The 17,625-nt window shown below is 39.8% G+C and overlaps 1 protein-coding gene across 3 annotated transcripts in view; it reads right to left on the reverse strand.

Annotated features, from left to right (window-relative positions):
- The window catches only part of E2F5 (E2F transcription factor 5), a 28,373-nt gene extending 10,819 nt beyond the window's left edge, over window positions 1-17,554 (reverse strand). For all 3 annotated transcript variants that reach the window (XM_029223141.1, XM_029223140.1, XM_029223139.1), the window contains exon 1: window positions 17,519-17,554. The gene's annotated coding sequence lies outside the window, so the exon portion shown is untranslated. The remainder of the gene's footprint in view (window positions 1-17,518) is intronic.
- Between the last annotated feature and the right edge of the window lie 71 nt (window positions 17,555-17,625).

A 17,625-nucleotide genomic window follows, 5' to 3' on the forward strand; every position in this document is an offset into this window, starting at 1 on the left:
GGTAGGGTATTAAAATATGTTTGTATGAAACAGATCACACAGCTATTCTAGGTCACTGGGCAAAGAGCCATGAGATCTCACTTTTAGCTCAAAATTTGTAAAAAAGTATCTCATTTATAATTTATTACTGCTTAACAATTATAAAATTAAACACTTGATTTCCAAATCTAAGCATTATTTCTTAAATATCTTTCTATTTAAAAATATATACATGACCAACATTAAAAAGGATCTCCAGGAAGCTTTTATTTTAGCAGCCACATCATCCTTCTGAAGTCAGGTTCTGGAGCAAGGCACACCACGATCCAACCCCAGCCCTGCCACTTCCTGTCTTCAGTTGGCTTCAAACTCATTAAACCTCACTTCCTTTTTGGAAAATGGATAACAACACATGCTGAATTGTGGGGATTAAACTGGATAATCTTAGCACAGTGTCTGCTGCATAATTTAAATATTGGTAAGTAACTGCCTCATCATCAAATACAGGTTGAAACAAGAGATCGTGGGTAAGTTAGAGTTTGCATGTATACGAACCTATCATATTTTATGTAGTGTTTTTAAAAGTTGCGTGTGAATTCTTAAAGTTTTATTAAGTAATCCAAGACCTTTGTACTTAATAAAATCATACAATGAATCACCACCACCTTCATTCATTCATTCAGCATCCACGGGGTGCCAGGCTCGTCTGGGTCTTAAGGATACAGTGGTGACGGAATGAAGTAGCCCACAGCACTCCCTCTTTTGAGGTCAGGGAGTTAATAATGTACAAATTATTATGTTAGGAGGAATGCATGTAGGAACGTGCTATATTTAACAGGATTTTCAGAGAAGAGCTCCCTGATAAAGCGACATTTGAACTGAATGAAGTGACCCCTGGGAACACCTGGCAGTAAGTGCAAAGGCTCTGCAGTGGGAGATGCTTAGGTCCTTCAAGAAAAGGCGGGCAGGCCAGTGTGGCCAGAATAGTGATTGAGAGGGAGAATGGGAAGGGGGTGTGTACCAAGAGGAGGAAGAAAGGGGAAGGGGAAGAGAGACAGGGAGACAAAGATGATAACCTGGAAGAGGTAGCAAGGGGCCAGATCACTGGGGTCTTGCAGGCCACTGTAAAGACTTCAGCTTTTACCCCCAGTAAAACAGAAAGTCACTGGAAGGCTCTGAGCACATAATGATTTGGCTCCACATTTTCAAAGGTTCTCTCGGGCTGCTCTGGGTGAAAGAAGCCAGTGAGAAAGCAATGGCAATAATCCATTCAAGAGATGGCCATGGCTTGGGTGAGGGGGTAGCTGTGGAGATTGTGAGAAGTGGTGAGATTCAGGATCTGTATTTTTTAGAGCTTTTTAAAAATTTTTTACAGCTTTATTGGATTATAATTGCTTTACAACATTGTGTTAGTTTCTGCTGTACAGCAAAGTGAATCAGCTATATGTATACACATATCCCCCCACTCTTGAGCCTCTCTCCCACCCTCCCTATCCCACCCCTCTAGGTCGTCTCAAAGCACCGAGCTAATCTCTCTGTGCTATACAGCAGCTTCCCACTAGCTATCTGTTTTACACATGATAGGGTACATATGTCAATGCTACTCTCTCAATTCGTCCCAGCCTCCCCTTCCCCCACTGCGTCCACAAGTCGGTTCTCTACGTCAGTGTCTCTATTCCTGCCCTGCCACTAGGTTCATCAGTACCATTTTTCTAGATTCCATATATATGCATTAATATACGGTATTTAGGATCTATTTTGAAGGTACAGCAAGCAGACGATCTTGAGAAAGGAATCAAGAGTAACTCTTTGGTTTTTGACATGAGCAACTGGAGATGAGGAAGGTTGCAGGAGGAATAGGTTTGGGACACTGAAAATCAGGAACTCGGCTTTGGACATGTTGACTTCCAGGGGGGAGAAATCAAGAAGGCCACTGAACATTGGGAGTGTGTAGGTTAGGGGAGAAGTCCAAGCTAGAGATACAAATTCAGAGGCCATCAGTAAAGAAGACATTTTAGGACAATGGATGGAACCTACTGGATTCACCTAGGAGGTGAGCATAGAAGGAGAAGATGTCTAAGGGCCAACCCTGGGGTTCGCCAGTATTTAAGATCCGAGAAATGAGGGGCAACCTGCCAATGAAGTAAGAGACGTAGGAAGAGTGGGGTCTTGGAAGCCAAGGGAAGAGTGTAAGAAAGAGTGACCATGTTAAGTATCGCTGGCAGGGAGACCTGATTCACTGAGACCTGATCCATGGATTAGACTTTGGAAAGATCACGAGTGACCTTGGTCAGCGCCGTTTTGACAGAGTGGCGGAGTAGAAAGCCTTCATGGAGAGAAAGCCTTCCAGGACAGAGTGGAAGGAAAGCTGGAGTGGACAGCTCTTCTGAAGATTTCTGCTGCAAAGAGGAACAGAAATGAGGCAGTAGATATAGGGAATTGTGGGGTTTCCCCAGAAAGTTTTTTTTTTCCCTTCATTTCTCTTTTCTTTTAAAGGTGGAGCAATTTCAACATGCGAGTATGCTGATAGGAATGAGCCAGTAAAGGGGGAAGAGGGATAATTCATGATGCAGGAGAGAGAAGGGGCAACCAATAAAGAAACAGCAGTAAGTAGGCAAGGGGGGATGTGAATCAGACTAGCTGAGGATCAGCCTTACATAATAAGAGGGCATATTAATAACTGAAGCTCATCAGAGTGCCCAAGTACAGCTGTGGGTACAATAGTAGACAAGGTAAGGGGAGAGGTTAGACACTTCCTTCTGGTTGCTTTTTTTTTCTCATCAGTGGAGGTGGGAGTGGAGGAGTGAAGGGGGAGGGGGGTTTAGTGGTTGAGAGAGGAGAAGTGCGAAATCCTCATCTAGGAAAGCCAGAGAATAAGTCATGTAGAAGGAATGCTGGACCTCACTATGGTCCTGTTCAAGTTAGTGGTCCTGAATTTAAAGTGAGAGCCATCAGAATCACTGTGCATTTTCCTGCGGCCCTGTAGAAAGGCTGGGGTGTTGTCAAGGGACAGGCAGAGAACAAAATGGGTGCATCCTCATCCCATGCTGGCACTGTGGCTGTTGAATGCACATGAGTATGCATCAAATTTACTTTAAAAGTTTACATTTATTATTCTAGGACCTGACCTATATAGCCATAGGGAAGCATCCGTTAGATGCTCACTTTTTCAGGAAAAACAAACATAACCCTCTGAAAGACATAGATCTCCCCTCCAAATATTAAACTCTTTTCTAAAAATATGTCACCAATGGTGAACAAACTGATATCCACAGGTGGAACAAAATTAAAACTTGTGATGCTTTTAAGAGGTGGACAAGTCAAATAAAACCTAGAGCTGAGAGGGATCACATATAAGTGCTAAAAAGGGCTTTAAGAATTTTCTGGCCCCACCCCTTCACTTGAACAAAAGAGTCCACTAAGACCAGTGTTAATTCTGGGAGGGAGAGAGATTATGTGGCAGCTTTATTTGGGTTAGGATTAGTTGCGGCTCATTTGCTCAAGGATGTTCTTCCAGGGCAGCCTGATGCTTCATTCAAAAGGGCTGACATAAATACAGTAACTCTGGAAACATCCTGTCTTTCAGGTTCTCCATCTGTAAAGCAGGTACTTTACTCTCTTCCAGGACAACAACTGTTGACACACGTGCACTCAATGTCTTAGCTACTGTGCTACAGAGACTAATGTTACAGTGAGGAGGGCCACATCCAAAAATCAAAACTGTGCAATACAAACACTACAAGGGACCTTCCTGGTGGCCCAGTGGTTAACACTCTGCGCTTCCACTGCAGGGGGCACAGGTTTGATCCCTGGTCGGGGAACTAAGATCCCGCATGCTGCACGGCATGGTAAAAAAAAAAAAAAAAAACCACTACAAAACATCAGTTAGTTACATACACATGCATACAGACATGCCCAAGTGATGGGATCCTGAATATAAGGTGGAAGGACCCCAGGTAATACACCAAGATTGCCTATGAAATATTTTAATGAGAATTTTAAAAAAACTGTGCTCGATGGTATGTTGCTTTATCTCATGGTAAGATTACTAGCTAATTTCAAACACTGTTAAAGATAATTGAGAGGTAGAATGTTTGATTTCAACCCACAGTTAAGAAGAACCATTTATAAGCCAGTAATTGGATAATTGTGTAATAGGATCTTTCACAGATGTTATCTAACTTAATGCTCACAACTGCTTTGTAAAGTAGGTATCATTCTCCCTGTTTTATAGGAAACAGACTCAGAAGGCTAATGAATAATCAGGTGGAATCTGGCATTAATTATATATTCATGAAATAAATTTGTGGCAAAACATTTTCAAATGGGCTTCTATTATTTTAAAAGACTGGTGGACCATCATAAGTTCCCAAGCTATACAAATGCACTGAGTAGCAATTCGAGTACCACTAGTCTGCAGGTGGTTCCATCTAGAGTGTATGAAATGGTCTGAAAAGGCAGAAAGATCTTCATTTCCACTTATTTATTTATTCAAAAATAATAACCAGTAACAAAAAAACTGTAAGCATATCTAAGTTTTCGGGACCATGGCTAACACCTGGCAGAATGAGGATGAAAAAATGAAACAGTCCTGTAAAGTAGAGACAAAGTGTTATAGGAGACTGAAAAAAGAGAGATTACTGGAGGTGGGGGCAAAACAGGAAAGAGTTCCTGGAGGAGGCTGCTGCGTGCTTTCAATGCATCTGTAAAGGATGTTACATCAGGAAGGAAATTAAATACCCAAAAAATAAATAAATTACTTTAAGGCTACAAAGGGCTTCCTCCAGAAGCAGCGCTAAGCACACAAGTGTTTTAATGAGTAAACCTCCCCCGAAGAAATCTCTCCTAAAAAAATCTGCAGTGCTTTCACTACCTCAAACTAACTACTACTCTATATGATATTTTTAAGTGCATAAGCTTTAAATTTGTTCTAATTCTTAAATTTTTTAAATAAACTCTGCATAAGCTTTTGAAAAGAAACTTCATTTGTACTGCCTTACTCAAGTCACCAAAGATTTCTCAAAAGAAAAAAGAAGACACTTGATAAAGTATCTATTTAAGTAGGAAAAGCCTGCTGAAACTCAGCTCTAGAGATTGCTTGCCTAAGTCCCCAAATGCGTGCTTTGTAATTCTCATATGTGTTAAGTTTCTAAAACAGGAGCAAAATTAAGCATGCATCTGCTATTCTACCACTGGGATTTGTATCTGCACATTCTCTATCATCCTAATGGTTAGAAGTTAGGAACCAAAGAAGTGACACAGAAGTTAGGAACATGGGCTAGCCTGTAAGATAACAGTTAAGATACTGTTGTTGTGAAGATTAAATGAGTATATTTGAAACACTTAGGAGAGTGCCTCGTACATCACGAGTATTACATTCGTGTTAGCCATTATCACTATTATAGATCCAATTTCTCACCTATAGTAAGAAAACATTGTTCTTTGAAAAGTGTATCATGGAACGTAACAGACCACATTTACTTATCTGGTGTAACTCACTAACTGTAACACTTCAGAACACAGTCAAGCACAATGAAGTAGGAAAAAGGGCTTCTGCAGAAGCAAAAATAGATATAAAAAGGTATGTTTTATTACTCAAATAGTTCACGCCATTTGGATCCTATTTACTCCTTCTTTTCTATGATTCCTAACAGTGGGGATATTTAATTTCAACGTCCACAAGAAAACTGGAAGTACCATCTGGGACACTGGCGAGGTACCTAAGCAGCAATCAAGGGATGTGGCAGAAACTATAGAAAGGATAAAAAACTCACTAAGCAGACAAAGCTGAGGTCACTGGACATGGCAGTAATCCAACATACTTAGAAAAGCTTTGAGGTTATCACCTCCAAAGGATACAAAAAATAATATTCATCATGACTATCCCAAGTTACCAAAAGAATAAAATCAAGCACAAAGACATGTGTAATGCATTTTGGAAAATTTTCAAACCAAAATGGTTAAATGTTCTTTTATAAGAAATCATGTTATTAATAGACATAAACCCTTAGGTAATCAGAAAACTCAGCTATGGACAAAATCTCATTATCTAAAGGATAAACAACGGTTTCAGAATACCTGGACTTGTCATTATCAAGAAGAATATACTAGTCAGATGTGGATTTTAAAATAAATCCAAAAATCTCAAAGGGATTACAGTTGAATGTGACCAATGACTGAGTTAAACTCAATTTTCAGGTCAACTTCCTTCACACCTGTGACCAGCAGCCTATTCTGAAAACTGATTAAACCCCCCTCAAATAACTGGGGCATCTCTGTCTCAAACACACATACACACACCCACACAGACACGCATATGTATATACATCAAAATGTCAAAAATTTCCTTCACCAAGAACTTCTAAATGTCAAATCTACAGAAGAAATAAAGATGAAAAGATAAAGATTTGACTATCTCAATAATTAAAACTCAGTAAAAGAAAGCATGAAGACCACGAATTAAAACATGGACAAAAGATAAATTTCACACCAAAAATTTGTTAACATTCTTGAAAAAGTTTTCAAACTTTTAATGAGTTAGCAAAAGAATAATAAAGAAATGCAAATTGAGGGCTTCCCTGGTGGCACAGTGGTTGAGAGTCTGCCTGCCGATGCAGGGGACATGGGTTTGTGCCCCGCGGGAAGATCCCACATGCCGCGGAGCAGCTAGGCCCGTGAGCCATGGCCGCTGAGCCTGCACGTCCGGAGCCTGTGCTCCGCAACGGGTGAGGCCACAACAGTGAGAGGCCCGCGTCCCAAAAAAAAAAAAAAAGAAATGCAAATTGAAACAATGAAAATATACGTCTACACAGAGAATTGTACCTGAATATTCATAAAAGCCCAAAATTGGGAGCAACAGGTGAATGGATAAGCAAAGTGTACTATATCCACAAAACGAAATACCAGTCAGGGACAGAAAGGAATGAACTATTGGTACAGGTAACAATGGGCGTGAATCTCCAAAACATCATGCTGAGTGAAAGAAGCTAAACCCAGAGCACATACTGTATGAGTGCATTACCATGAAACTTTAGGAAAGGTCGTTCTAATCCACGGAAAAGAAAACAGAGCAATGCTTGCTTGGTGGGGTGGGGAGGCTGCAGTTTGGCTGGGAGAAGGCAAAAGGGAGCTGTTTTGGGTGATGGAAATGTTACACATCTGGTTGTGGTGGTGGTTACAGGTACAAGCATTTGTCAAAACTCACTGAACTGTACAATTAAAATGGGAGCATTTAATGGGTGGAAATTATACCTTTACAAAGTTGACTTAAAAAACAGAGATACTATTATTCATCACCTTTCAAATTTGTAGAATATGAAAACATCAGAATACCCGATATTGATTCATTCTATCTATCCATCACTTATCTAACAAACACCTGGAAACAGCACTTACTATGTGCCGGGTACTGTTTAAGTGTTTTAAAAGTAAAAACTCACTTTAGCCATTCCTATAATGATAATCACATGAGATAGATACTATTATTGTCACCATTTTTGCAAAAGAGGAAAGTGAAGCTCAGTAACTTGTCCAAGGCCACCGAAATGGTAATGGTAAAGTCAGGATGTGAACCCAGGGCGTATACTTTTAGCCGTTGCAAAATGCTATTTCTGATGTGGTGAGGTAGCTGGTCATGATTATATGCTGGTAGTGGAGTATAAGTACCATCTTTTTGTAAAGCAATTTGGCAACATCCATCAAAGGTTTTACATTTTTATGATCCTTTGATCTAGTAATTCTTTAGTATAGATTATCAGAAGCAGAAATAATTAAAAAATGTCTAAATGCCAAAAATGTTTCCTGGACCTCTGTTGCTAAATCCAGTGGATGCTACAAAGTCTTGTACCCTCTGCAGCACTTGACTCTGGTTCTCTCTTTCCTAAAGCACTGTTCCCTGGCCTTGCTGTCACCACAACCCATAGGTTTTTCCTCCTCAGTCTCGGGCTGTTTCTTCTCAAGTCTCCTCTTTCTCTGCTGTTCCTGAACTATGAGTGTTGGCCCAACTTCCATTCTTACTCCTCTTTCCACTCTAAACCTTCTCCCTTACATACCTCATAAACCAATCATTTCCAGATCAAACTGGTAGCCCTGGTCTTCTTCTTGGGCTCCAGAATCATAATTCCCACAGGTTGCCAAATATCTACTCAAGGATGGCCTATAGGCGTCTCATGCATGCCCAGAACTGAACTTCCCTTTCCTCCAAATTCCTTTCCGCTTTTCGTAATTTCTAAGTGAAAACCACCACCATCCACTCAGCTGACCACGCCATGACCTGGCAGTCATCCATGATTCCTTTTCCTATAGACTCAGCATCCAAGTTCTGTCACTTCTACAATGAAACATCTTATCTCCCCACTTCTTTATATTTCCACTGCTCTACCTTAGTTCAAGCCTGTAATCTTGCCTAAATTACAACCTTGTTCTCTAAATTCAACAGTCATCTAATTTATAGCTTTGCAAATGTACCATTTCTTTCTCTGGCCTCATGGCTCTGGCACTTGCTGTCTTGCTGGGAATGCCTTTTCACCTAATGCAAATCTGATCACATCCATTCTATTTGTTGAAAGCTTACAACAGACTGGCTGGATCAGTACTGGTAACACACAAGACACAGTCCCTCGCCTCACAGAGCACTTGGTCTAGAAGGGAACACAGGCAAATAAATAGATGAAGAAACAATCCCATCTTGTGATAAGGGGTATTAAGGAAAAGAACAGGTAACGGAGAAACAGAATAAACGGGAATCAACTTCAGCCACTTTAGATTAAGAGGAAGAGTCAGGAGATGCATCTACATCAGTTTCCTATGGCTGCTGTCAAAATTATCACAAATTTAGTGACTTAAAACAACACAAATTTATTATCTTATAGTTCGGTGAATCAGAAGTCCAAAACGAGTCTCACTGAGTTTGGATCAAGGTAAGGCTGTGTTCCTTCTGGATGCCCCAGCTTCTAGAGTCTGCAGCATTCCTTGGCTAGTGGTTCCTTTCCTCCAGCAATGGTCGGGCCAAGTCCTTCCATACTGCCATCTCTCTGGCCCTCTCTCTTCTGCTTCCCTCTTCCACTTTTAAAGACCCTTATAATTACCAATGGGCTCAGATTCATAATTCAGAAAAACCTCCCCATCTTAACGTCAGCTGATTAGCAACTTTAACCTTAATTCCCCTTAACTGAACAGATTCATAGGTCCCAGGAATTAGGCCATGGGTATCTTTCGGGAGTCATATTCTACCTACCAAGCATCTAAGACAAGGAAACATTTAAACTGAGACCAGAGGGTTTAGAGAAATGGCCAGTCAAGTAAGGGAGAGTGTGTGTGTGTGTGTGTGTGTGTGTGTAAATGTGCTCCAGGCAGAAGGAAAGTCCTGTGCAGCAGCCATAAAGTGGAGAGCAGAGGGTGTGTGAAGCATTAGAAGAACTGGAGCCATGGAAGGGGCGAGTGTGCGAGAAGAAGGGAAGGACTCCCAGAAGAGACAAGGTCCTGTAGGCACTGGATGTTGCTCTAAGTAGAGGAGCAACACGACCTTAAATTCTTAAATTTTACGTATATCAATGTCACCTGACTTTTTGAGTCCCTTAGTCCCAGCCCCACTCTCACTGCTCCCTGGAGCAGTCAATGGCTCCCACATCACCGGTCACCAGGGTTCAGCAGGTGCTTCCATACCCTCTTACAGTGTGAAAGTGTCCAACTCTCATTTCCCTCACTTTTCCCCACAACCATAAGCTGTAAGCTACTAAAGGAAGGGGCTAGGGCACACATTGGTTAAGTTATATTTATTGAATGAGAGAGAACAAAACCTAGAAACAACTAATACATTACCAACCTAAAACAATGGTGAATTCTAGATAATATGATAGATCTAAGTTGAGGCCCTCACAATTTATGTTTATAATTTGGGAAAATAAAAGTTTGACCTCAGCTATGAAAAGATGTAACAAATTGGGAAAATACTGAAAATTGAAAATAGTGGCTCTCTTGGGGTGGTGGCATACTGGGTAATTTTTATTCTGGACTATATTAGTTTTTTCCAAGTTTTCTACTATTTGTATGCTATTTCAACAGATATATTTTAAGTTTAAAAAGGTAAATCAGAAAAACATACCCTCCCTTGTACAAACATATTAAGACATAAAGGGAGACTCATGGACTAATAATTGGGGAAAGTTAGCCTTAAATGGCAAAATCTAAAAGAAATGTATTTATAAGAAATATTTACCATGTCAATACTTACCATACTCAAGAAATGGCATAACATAATACATACATCCAGACAAACGGACATGTGATTCACACTGAGAGGCACTTTTAAACACTGACTTTTATGATTCATCCCTAGATTATGATCTCATTCTTAAAAGTATCAGTTTATACCATTGAGTGCACTTGATATTAAGGTAGACATTCCCTGGAAATTAGTACTTTCACTCCTGATTTCTTTCTCTTCCCCTTTGCCTGGTATGCCTCAATTTAAAATTTTTGAGTCCTTTTCTTTCTTGGTGCTTTTCTTGTACACAATGGATGCCTGAATTTTTTCATCTAAACAACTTTATTAAAAAGAAAAAGGAATTGGATACATTCACATACTGGAGAAACTAGCAGGTTTCAATTATCACTCATTTGATGTTTTCTGTATATTATGCTTTAATGCTTTTAACTTTTCATCCTTTTTTACAGATTTCTTACGCTTTCTGTGTTATTTTTTCCCTTTGTGAGATAGCAATCAATGTGTATTTCTAATCTATTAAGTTACCTTTAAAATTTTAATAACATTTATAAAAAGAAAATGATGCATAAAATCAGCAAAAGCTCAACTAAAATACTTGGGCACTCTGCTAATGAAATCTCTCAGTTACCTGAGGGTCTCAACTAGACACTCCTTACTCTTATCCTTGTGAGAATCTTCCTAAAATGTCTACAGTCCTGCCTACACATACTCTCCATTCAAGGAAAGAATCTTTCCCAGTGATGGAGGCCCTTGCATCATTTTGAGCATCATCTCATTCACTGCTCAGTCCCCTGGAACACAAATGATGAAGATGAGCTACAGCTGCACTGACCTTGCTCTTTTTAAAAATTAAATCCAAAATTTAAAAATTTTATAATTTTCCTATTCCCCTGTAAGTAAAACAGAATTTTACTGTTAAAGTGGATTTTACTTTATTCCATTATAGAAATGACTCTCAAAGCTTACTCATTTCCACTAGAAAGTAGGTCCCTTAATTAGTAATGTAAGATTTGAATGCCGTAATATGCTGCCATTCAGACATGAGCAGAGACTATTCCAGAGCAATTAAATGGGGAATTTCTTCCATCCCTAGCCTCCAACATTTCCCCAAGAGTAGCTCTCACCAATCTTAGTGAACTCCTAAAGGGTCAACTCTGTTTGACATTAATTCCTTCTACTACCAGAACAGTTCTTTTTGATGCGTGAATAATATGATTGAAAAAGAAGAGGCAGTAGAGCTCATTCCATGGTTCTCAGATGTCAGGTATCAAAACCACCTGGGGTATGTATTTAAAATGCAGATTCCTAGGCTCCTCCCCTGGCCCTACAGAACCTGATTTCCCAGGTCTGACATTAGAATCTTTTTTTTTTTTTTTTTTTAAAGATCCAGAAGATGCTGACATATTTGACCATTGGTCTACACATTGAGAAAGCTGGTGGAATCCCTTTCTTGAAGTGTGAGGGTGGAGAGACTGTACAGCTTAGCACAAAAATAAAATCTGCCTGGGGCTTCTCGGTTCACAACTACTGCCACCACTTACGGTGGCTCATCCCTTCTTCCTTCCACTTTAAGGATAAGATATAAAGGATGTGGAACATGCCCAAGACACACTGCTGATAGATGGCAGAATCAAGACCAAGAACTCACTAGTACTGTCTTAGCTATATGCCCATTTATCCTGTCCAGAACTGAAAAACGAGATGGCTGGCTTTTTTTTTTTTACTTTCTTGTTCTCTAGAAAAGTTGTTCTTCACATTATACCAAAACTTCAGAGGTAGGTACACTTTGCTTAGCATAGCATCAATTCTGACATCAGACTATCTGGGCTCTTATCTCCTTTACTGTGGATATTGGCTGTAACCAGATAACGTCATTAAGCCTCAATTTCCTAATCAGCAAAATGGAGATGTAATATCTCCCTTAGAGTTTTGTTACAAGGATTAAATGCGCTAATACAAGTAAAGCATCTGGCATAGTGTCAGTCACTTAGTATTAGCTACTAGTAATCATTTTTATTAGTGTTGTAGAGCTTTAGTCTCCTAAGAATTTTCTTTTCCCATTTGGTCATGCATCTTGTATTTAACAGATGTTTAATAATTAGACCCTGGAATAGACGTATCCAGAGAAGCTTTATTATGCATCTTTAATCTATTTTATTTTTTAGAGTAGCTTGAGGTTCACAGCAAAACTGAGTAAAAAATAGAGATTTTCCATAAATCTCCTGCCCCCACACATGCACAGCCTCCCCCACTATCAACATCCCTCATCAGAGTGATACATTCATTACAACTGATGAACCTACACTGACACATCATAACCACCCAAAGTCCATAGCTTACATTAGGGTTCACTGTCAATGTTGTACATTCTGTGGGTTTTAATAAATGTATAGACATGTATCCACCATTATAGTATTGTACAGAGTAGTTTCACTGCCCTAAAAATCCTGTGTTCCACTTGTTCAACTTACTCCCCTAACCCCTGATCTTTTGCTGTCTCCATTGTTTTGTGTTTTCCAGAATGTTATATAGTAGGAGTTATATAGGATGTAGCCTTTTCAGACTGGCTTCTCTCACTTAGTAATATGCATCTAAGGTTCCTCCTTGTCTTTTCATGGTAATGACCCATATTTTTCAGCACTGAATACTATTCCATTGTCTGGATGTACCATAGTTTATTCATTCATTCACCTACGGAGGGACATCTTGGTTGCTTCCAAGTTTTGGCAATTATGAATCAAGCTGCTATAAATATCCATGTGCAGATTTTTGTCTGAACATAAGTTTTCAACTCCTTTGGGTAAATAGCAAGTAGTTTGACAGCTGGATCATACAGTAAAAGTATGTTCAGTTTTTTAAGAAACTTCTGCAACATGGTGCATTCCCACCAACAGTGAACGACAGTTCCTGTTGCTCCACATTCTTGCCAACATTTGGTGTTGTTAGTGTTTTGGAATTTTGCCATTCTATTACGTATGTAGTGGTACTGCACTATTGTTTTATCTATTTTTTTTAATTGCAGTAAAATACACATAATATAAAATTGGCATCATAACCATTTTTTAAGTGTACAATTCAGTAGTTTTAAGTACCTTCACGTTGTTGTGCAACGAATCTCCAGAACTCTTCTAATCTTGCAAAACTGAAACTCTATACACACAGCATTAGTTTGCTAGGGCTGCATAATAAAAATACCACAGACTGGGTGGTTCAAACCACATAAATTTATTTTGTCACAGTTTTGGAAGCCTGAAGTCTAAGATCAAGGTGTTGGCGAGTTTGATTTCTTCTGAAGCCTCTCTCCTTGGCTTGCAGATGGTCTCCCACATTGTGTCCTGACATGGGCTCCCCTCTGTGCACAGGCATCCCTAGTGTCTGTGGGTCCAAATTTCCTCTTCTTACAAGGACACCAGTCAGATTGGCTTAGTGCTTACCCTGGTGGCCTCATTTTAACTTAATCATCTCTTTGAAGGCTCTATCTCCAAATATAATCACACTCTGACTACTGGGGGTTAAGACTTCAACATATGGATTTTGAGGGAACACAATTCAGCCCCAAACGCCCAAGAAGCAACAACTTCCCATTCCCTCCTCCCCCAGCAACCACTCCTCTACCTTCTGTCTCTATGAACTTGACTGCTCCAGTTACTTCATAAAGTGGAATCATACAGCATTTGTCTTTTTGTGACTAGCTTAATGTATTCAAGGTTCATCTATGTATCTATCAGAAATTCCTTCCTTTTTAATGCTGCATAATCTTCCATTATATGTATATACCACATTTTGCTTATCTACTCATTTGTTGATGGACCCTTGGGTTGTGTCCACATTTTAGCTATTGTGAATAATGCTGCTATGAACATAGGTATACAAATAACTGTTCAAGACCCTGTTTTTAATTCTTTGGAGTATATACTCAGAAGTGAAATTGTCCTGAGAATTTTTAAGCATGCACTGAAGTTCTGGCTCTCCTACCCATATCTCTCTCCTTAGGATAATCCTTGCTTTATTCTGTGACATCACAATCTAAGACCTTAGATTATTTATTTCTTCCACGGTGTGTATTAATCAGCAAATCATAAATGGGTATGAGTCAGGGACCTGTGAGATAAGAAACACCATAAACATTTTATCATATTAATCCAGGTATTGTTCAGGCAATTGGTAACTTGAACAATTATAATAAACAAGGTAAGGAATCTTGAGCATACTTTAAAAACCTGAAGATGGCATCAAAATGTAAAATCTAGAAACTCAGTTATAAATTAATAGGAATTTTCAAAACAACATATATAGTCATGACTATCCTAACTTACTTAAATTTTTAGTTCTATAAAAATAGAACCCTATTTAATTTGTGAAGTAATATGAATTTGTCATCAATATCCTCATTTTAATGCAGAAGCTCAATACCTTCTCTTCTATCATGAGTAGAGGTATAAAAATAATCATGCATTTTTCTTTACAAGAAAGATTCCATGCCCTACACAGATGAAAAATTTAAGAAATTATTTTTTTTTTAGGAATACTTAAAGTCAGTATAGCACAGAGAATAAGAAAATATGGTCTAGTTTCAAGTCATAGCTATGACTTTCTACTGTGTGACATTGGGCAAGTTACTTAACCTATCATTTTCTCATCTGTGAAATGGGGATGGTAAGTCCAAATTTCAACTGTTAGGATGATAAAATTAGTTAATATATGTTAAATGCCTGGCACATACTAAGCTCTCAATAAATGTCAGCTACTAACAGCATAAATTGGCAAACCACATAACTGGAAAGGACCATGACATAACTTGTCATCTCACTAGAATAAAGAGAGAGTAACTACCCCACTCCCACTATTGTAACAAATTATTAGAATTTGTTTTGTTAAGCTATGTCCTCAATTAGTTAAATTACTAAGAAATGTATCACTAAGATACAGCATTATGTTCTTATTCTTCAGTAGTACATGTCACAAGTTAGAAAAGAAATATCACCTAAGTGGTTTGGATATATTATGGATATCTAAGATATTTGGATGTGATGGCTGATATTTTTTATATTCATGATATTCACAAAAATGATGTTTCATTAATTGCTTCTTAAAAAATATCAAGTGTATAATGCAAAAGTACCAATAACTTATGCTGAAATACACCACCCCCAAATAAGAATATAAGGAAAAAATGTGATTTTATAATTTCAAATTAGAGAAACTTTATAATTGTCAGTGTTAATCCATCTTCAACATGTCAGAAAAAGTCTTTATGATCTTTTACTATGGTGTACAATAAGAAACATCATTGGAAAGATTTAAATATAAGATTTTTACAATATAAGATTTTACACATATATATAAGTAAACACATGTAAATAAATGATATCTATCCATATATATGTGAAAAAGAATGATACTCAAACTGTTCTCTACAACTAAAATGTCATTAATATAATGAGACCTAATGTCACTGCAGAAACCTTTGAACTTTTAAGAAAGGATGGATGAAACAATGTTGTTATGATGTATTAAACTCCATTTCCCACTCATTGCCTCTGTGACTTCTGGACAGCAAAATGTGGCCACAGATGAAGCAGGAAGAAGCCAAAGAACTTAGGGGAAAGCAAGGGCAAAGTTCCACCATATTCCAAGGCAAGTTGCAGAAGCCTTCACAGTCAGCCCTCAGAGTTCAGTTTCATCTGGAAAATCCCAAACTTTCCTGATTCCTTACTGAAGTCACAGGCTACAACTGAACTTCTAGATTTTGAATAGTAGTTTGCAAGCTATGCTTTGTAACATCCCTGGCTTTCACTGATGACCTCATGACTTCCTGTGAAATTCTTTAAACAGAATCCAATTTAGTTCACAACAATTTTAATACTATATATGTCATAAAGCACTTTCAGGGAGGGAGGTATGGAGGAAAGAGTGGGTGGGGGAAAAAAACGAGAACAGGAATTTCCAAGGGTGTGGGAAAATTCTAGGAGTAACACTTCAAAAAGAAGAGAGTAGAAACTACTTCCGGAAATGCAAAATATGTGCATCGTGCCTCATTTGTATAAACTAGAACAATTCAGATATTTCAACAATCACATACTGAACACCCAGGGAAAGGAGACGGCATTCAATGACATACCTCACCTCCTGCACTACACTGAGAGGAGGGCCCCTAGCAGAGGCCATCAAGTTGGCCTTTGTGAGTTCAGGTCAGGGAGAACTAGAAGATGCTCTCCTGCTCAGATGCTGCTTCTGTTACTCTAGGCACAGCCTTGATGACTGCAGTCACACTCTCAAGCTAGGAAAGGTGGTCCTGACCCTCCCCTAGGTGCTGGGACCAATCCTCTGCAGTGATTACTGACTCGTTGGTAATTTTTGTTTTTATTGCTTTACTTCTTACTTAAACTGCGTGTGCTGGCTGAATTTTAATTCAAGTGTGATCACATTGCTGTTCCTCAGCGCTGTGGAATCCTTCCAAGTCCTGCCTTGAACGGTTAAGTCATTTTGTTTAACGGAACAGCTTTTGATGCATGTTGCCGTTTGAAAATTCCAAACTGTAGTAAAAGGCGAAGCACACGGTCTCGTGAAATAGGAGTTTACTGAGCGCTTCCATCTTTTGGGGTGAAAATTATAAAACACCCCCTTTTCGTGTGATGGCAAATCTCGCTTTTAGAAATTTATATCAGATACCAAATTAAGTCACAAGTCAAATATCCCTCTTAATCATCAGGATGATGAAAAGAAGTGCACAAGAGGTTTTTTAAATTACTATTATTGTTTTAACGGGGAGGGCTGAAGGTTCACCTTTTTGTGTGTGTGTCATCCAGAAGAGGTGGCAAAATCGGATTTTGTTTGCTTGTTCGTTTTAAACAACCGAAACACGGTCTCAGCAAGAATCGCCTATTAAAACCATCAATTCCCAACAGCAAAATCAATCCCAAGGGTGCCTCGGGGCAAAGCGCCCGGGTTACCCCTGCGCCTCTGCCACAGGTGGACGCGGAGCAACAAGGACACTCGGTCGCCCTCGGGTCCCTACGCCCAGAGCCTGAAGCCACGCGAGCGCGCCCGAGTTCCTGGGCTCTTTGTCGAGAGCCCGGCGCAGCGCCGGGCCCCATTGGTTAACGCGGTCGGTCCGGGCCATCCTGGTCCCGCGTCCCTCCCCCATCCCGGCGTCCAGGGCCTGGGCGCCGGCCACGTGGCCCCTGCTCGCGGGTTTCCCGGTCCCCGGGATGCGCGTCCACGCCGCGCCGCCCAACCCACGCGACAAGGGGGTGGTCTTCTCCCAGGACCGCCGGCTCGGAAGTCCGCCCCCTCCCCGCCTCCCGCACTCACCGCTTTGAGATCCAGGACGCCGTCCTTGGCCTCCTGAAGCAGCGACACGAACTTGGTGGTGAGCAGTCCCAGGCTCTTCTCGTGCCTGCTGCTGCCGCCCCCGCCGC

Source organism: Monodon monoceros, unplaced genomic scaffold (assembly GCF_005190385.1).
Source record: "Monodon monoceros isolate NGI ecotype Baffin Bay Population unplaced genomic scaffold, NGI_Narwhal_1 Super_Scaffold_14, whole genome shotgun sequence".
NCBI lineage: Eukaryota > Metazoa > Chordata > Mammalia > Artiodactyla > Monodontidae > Monodon > Monodon monoceros.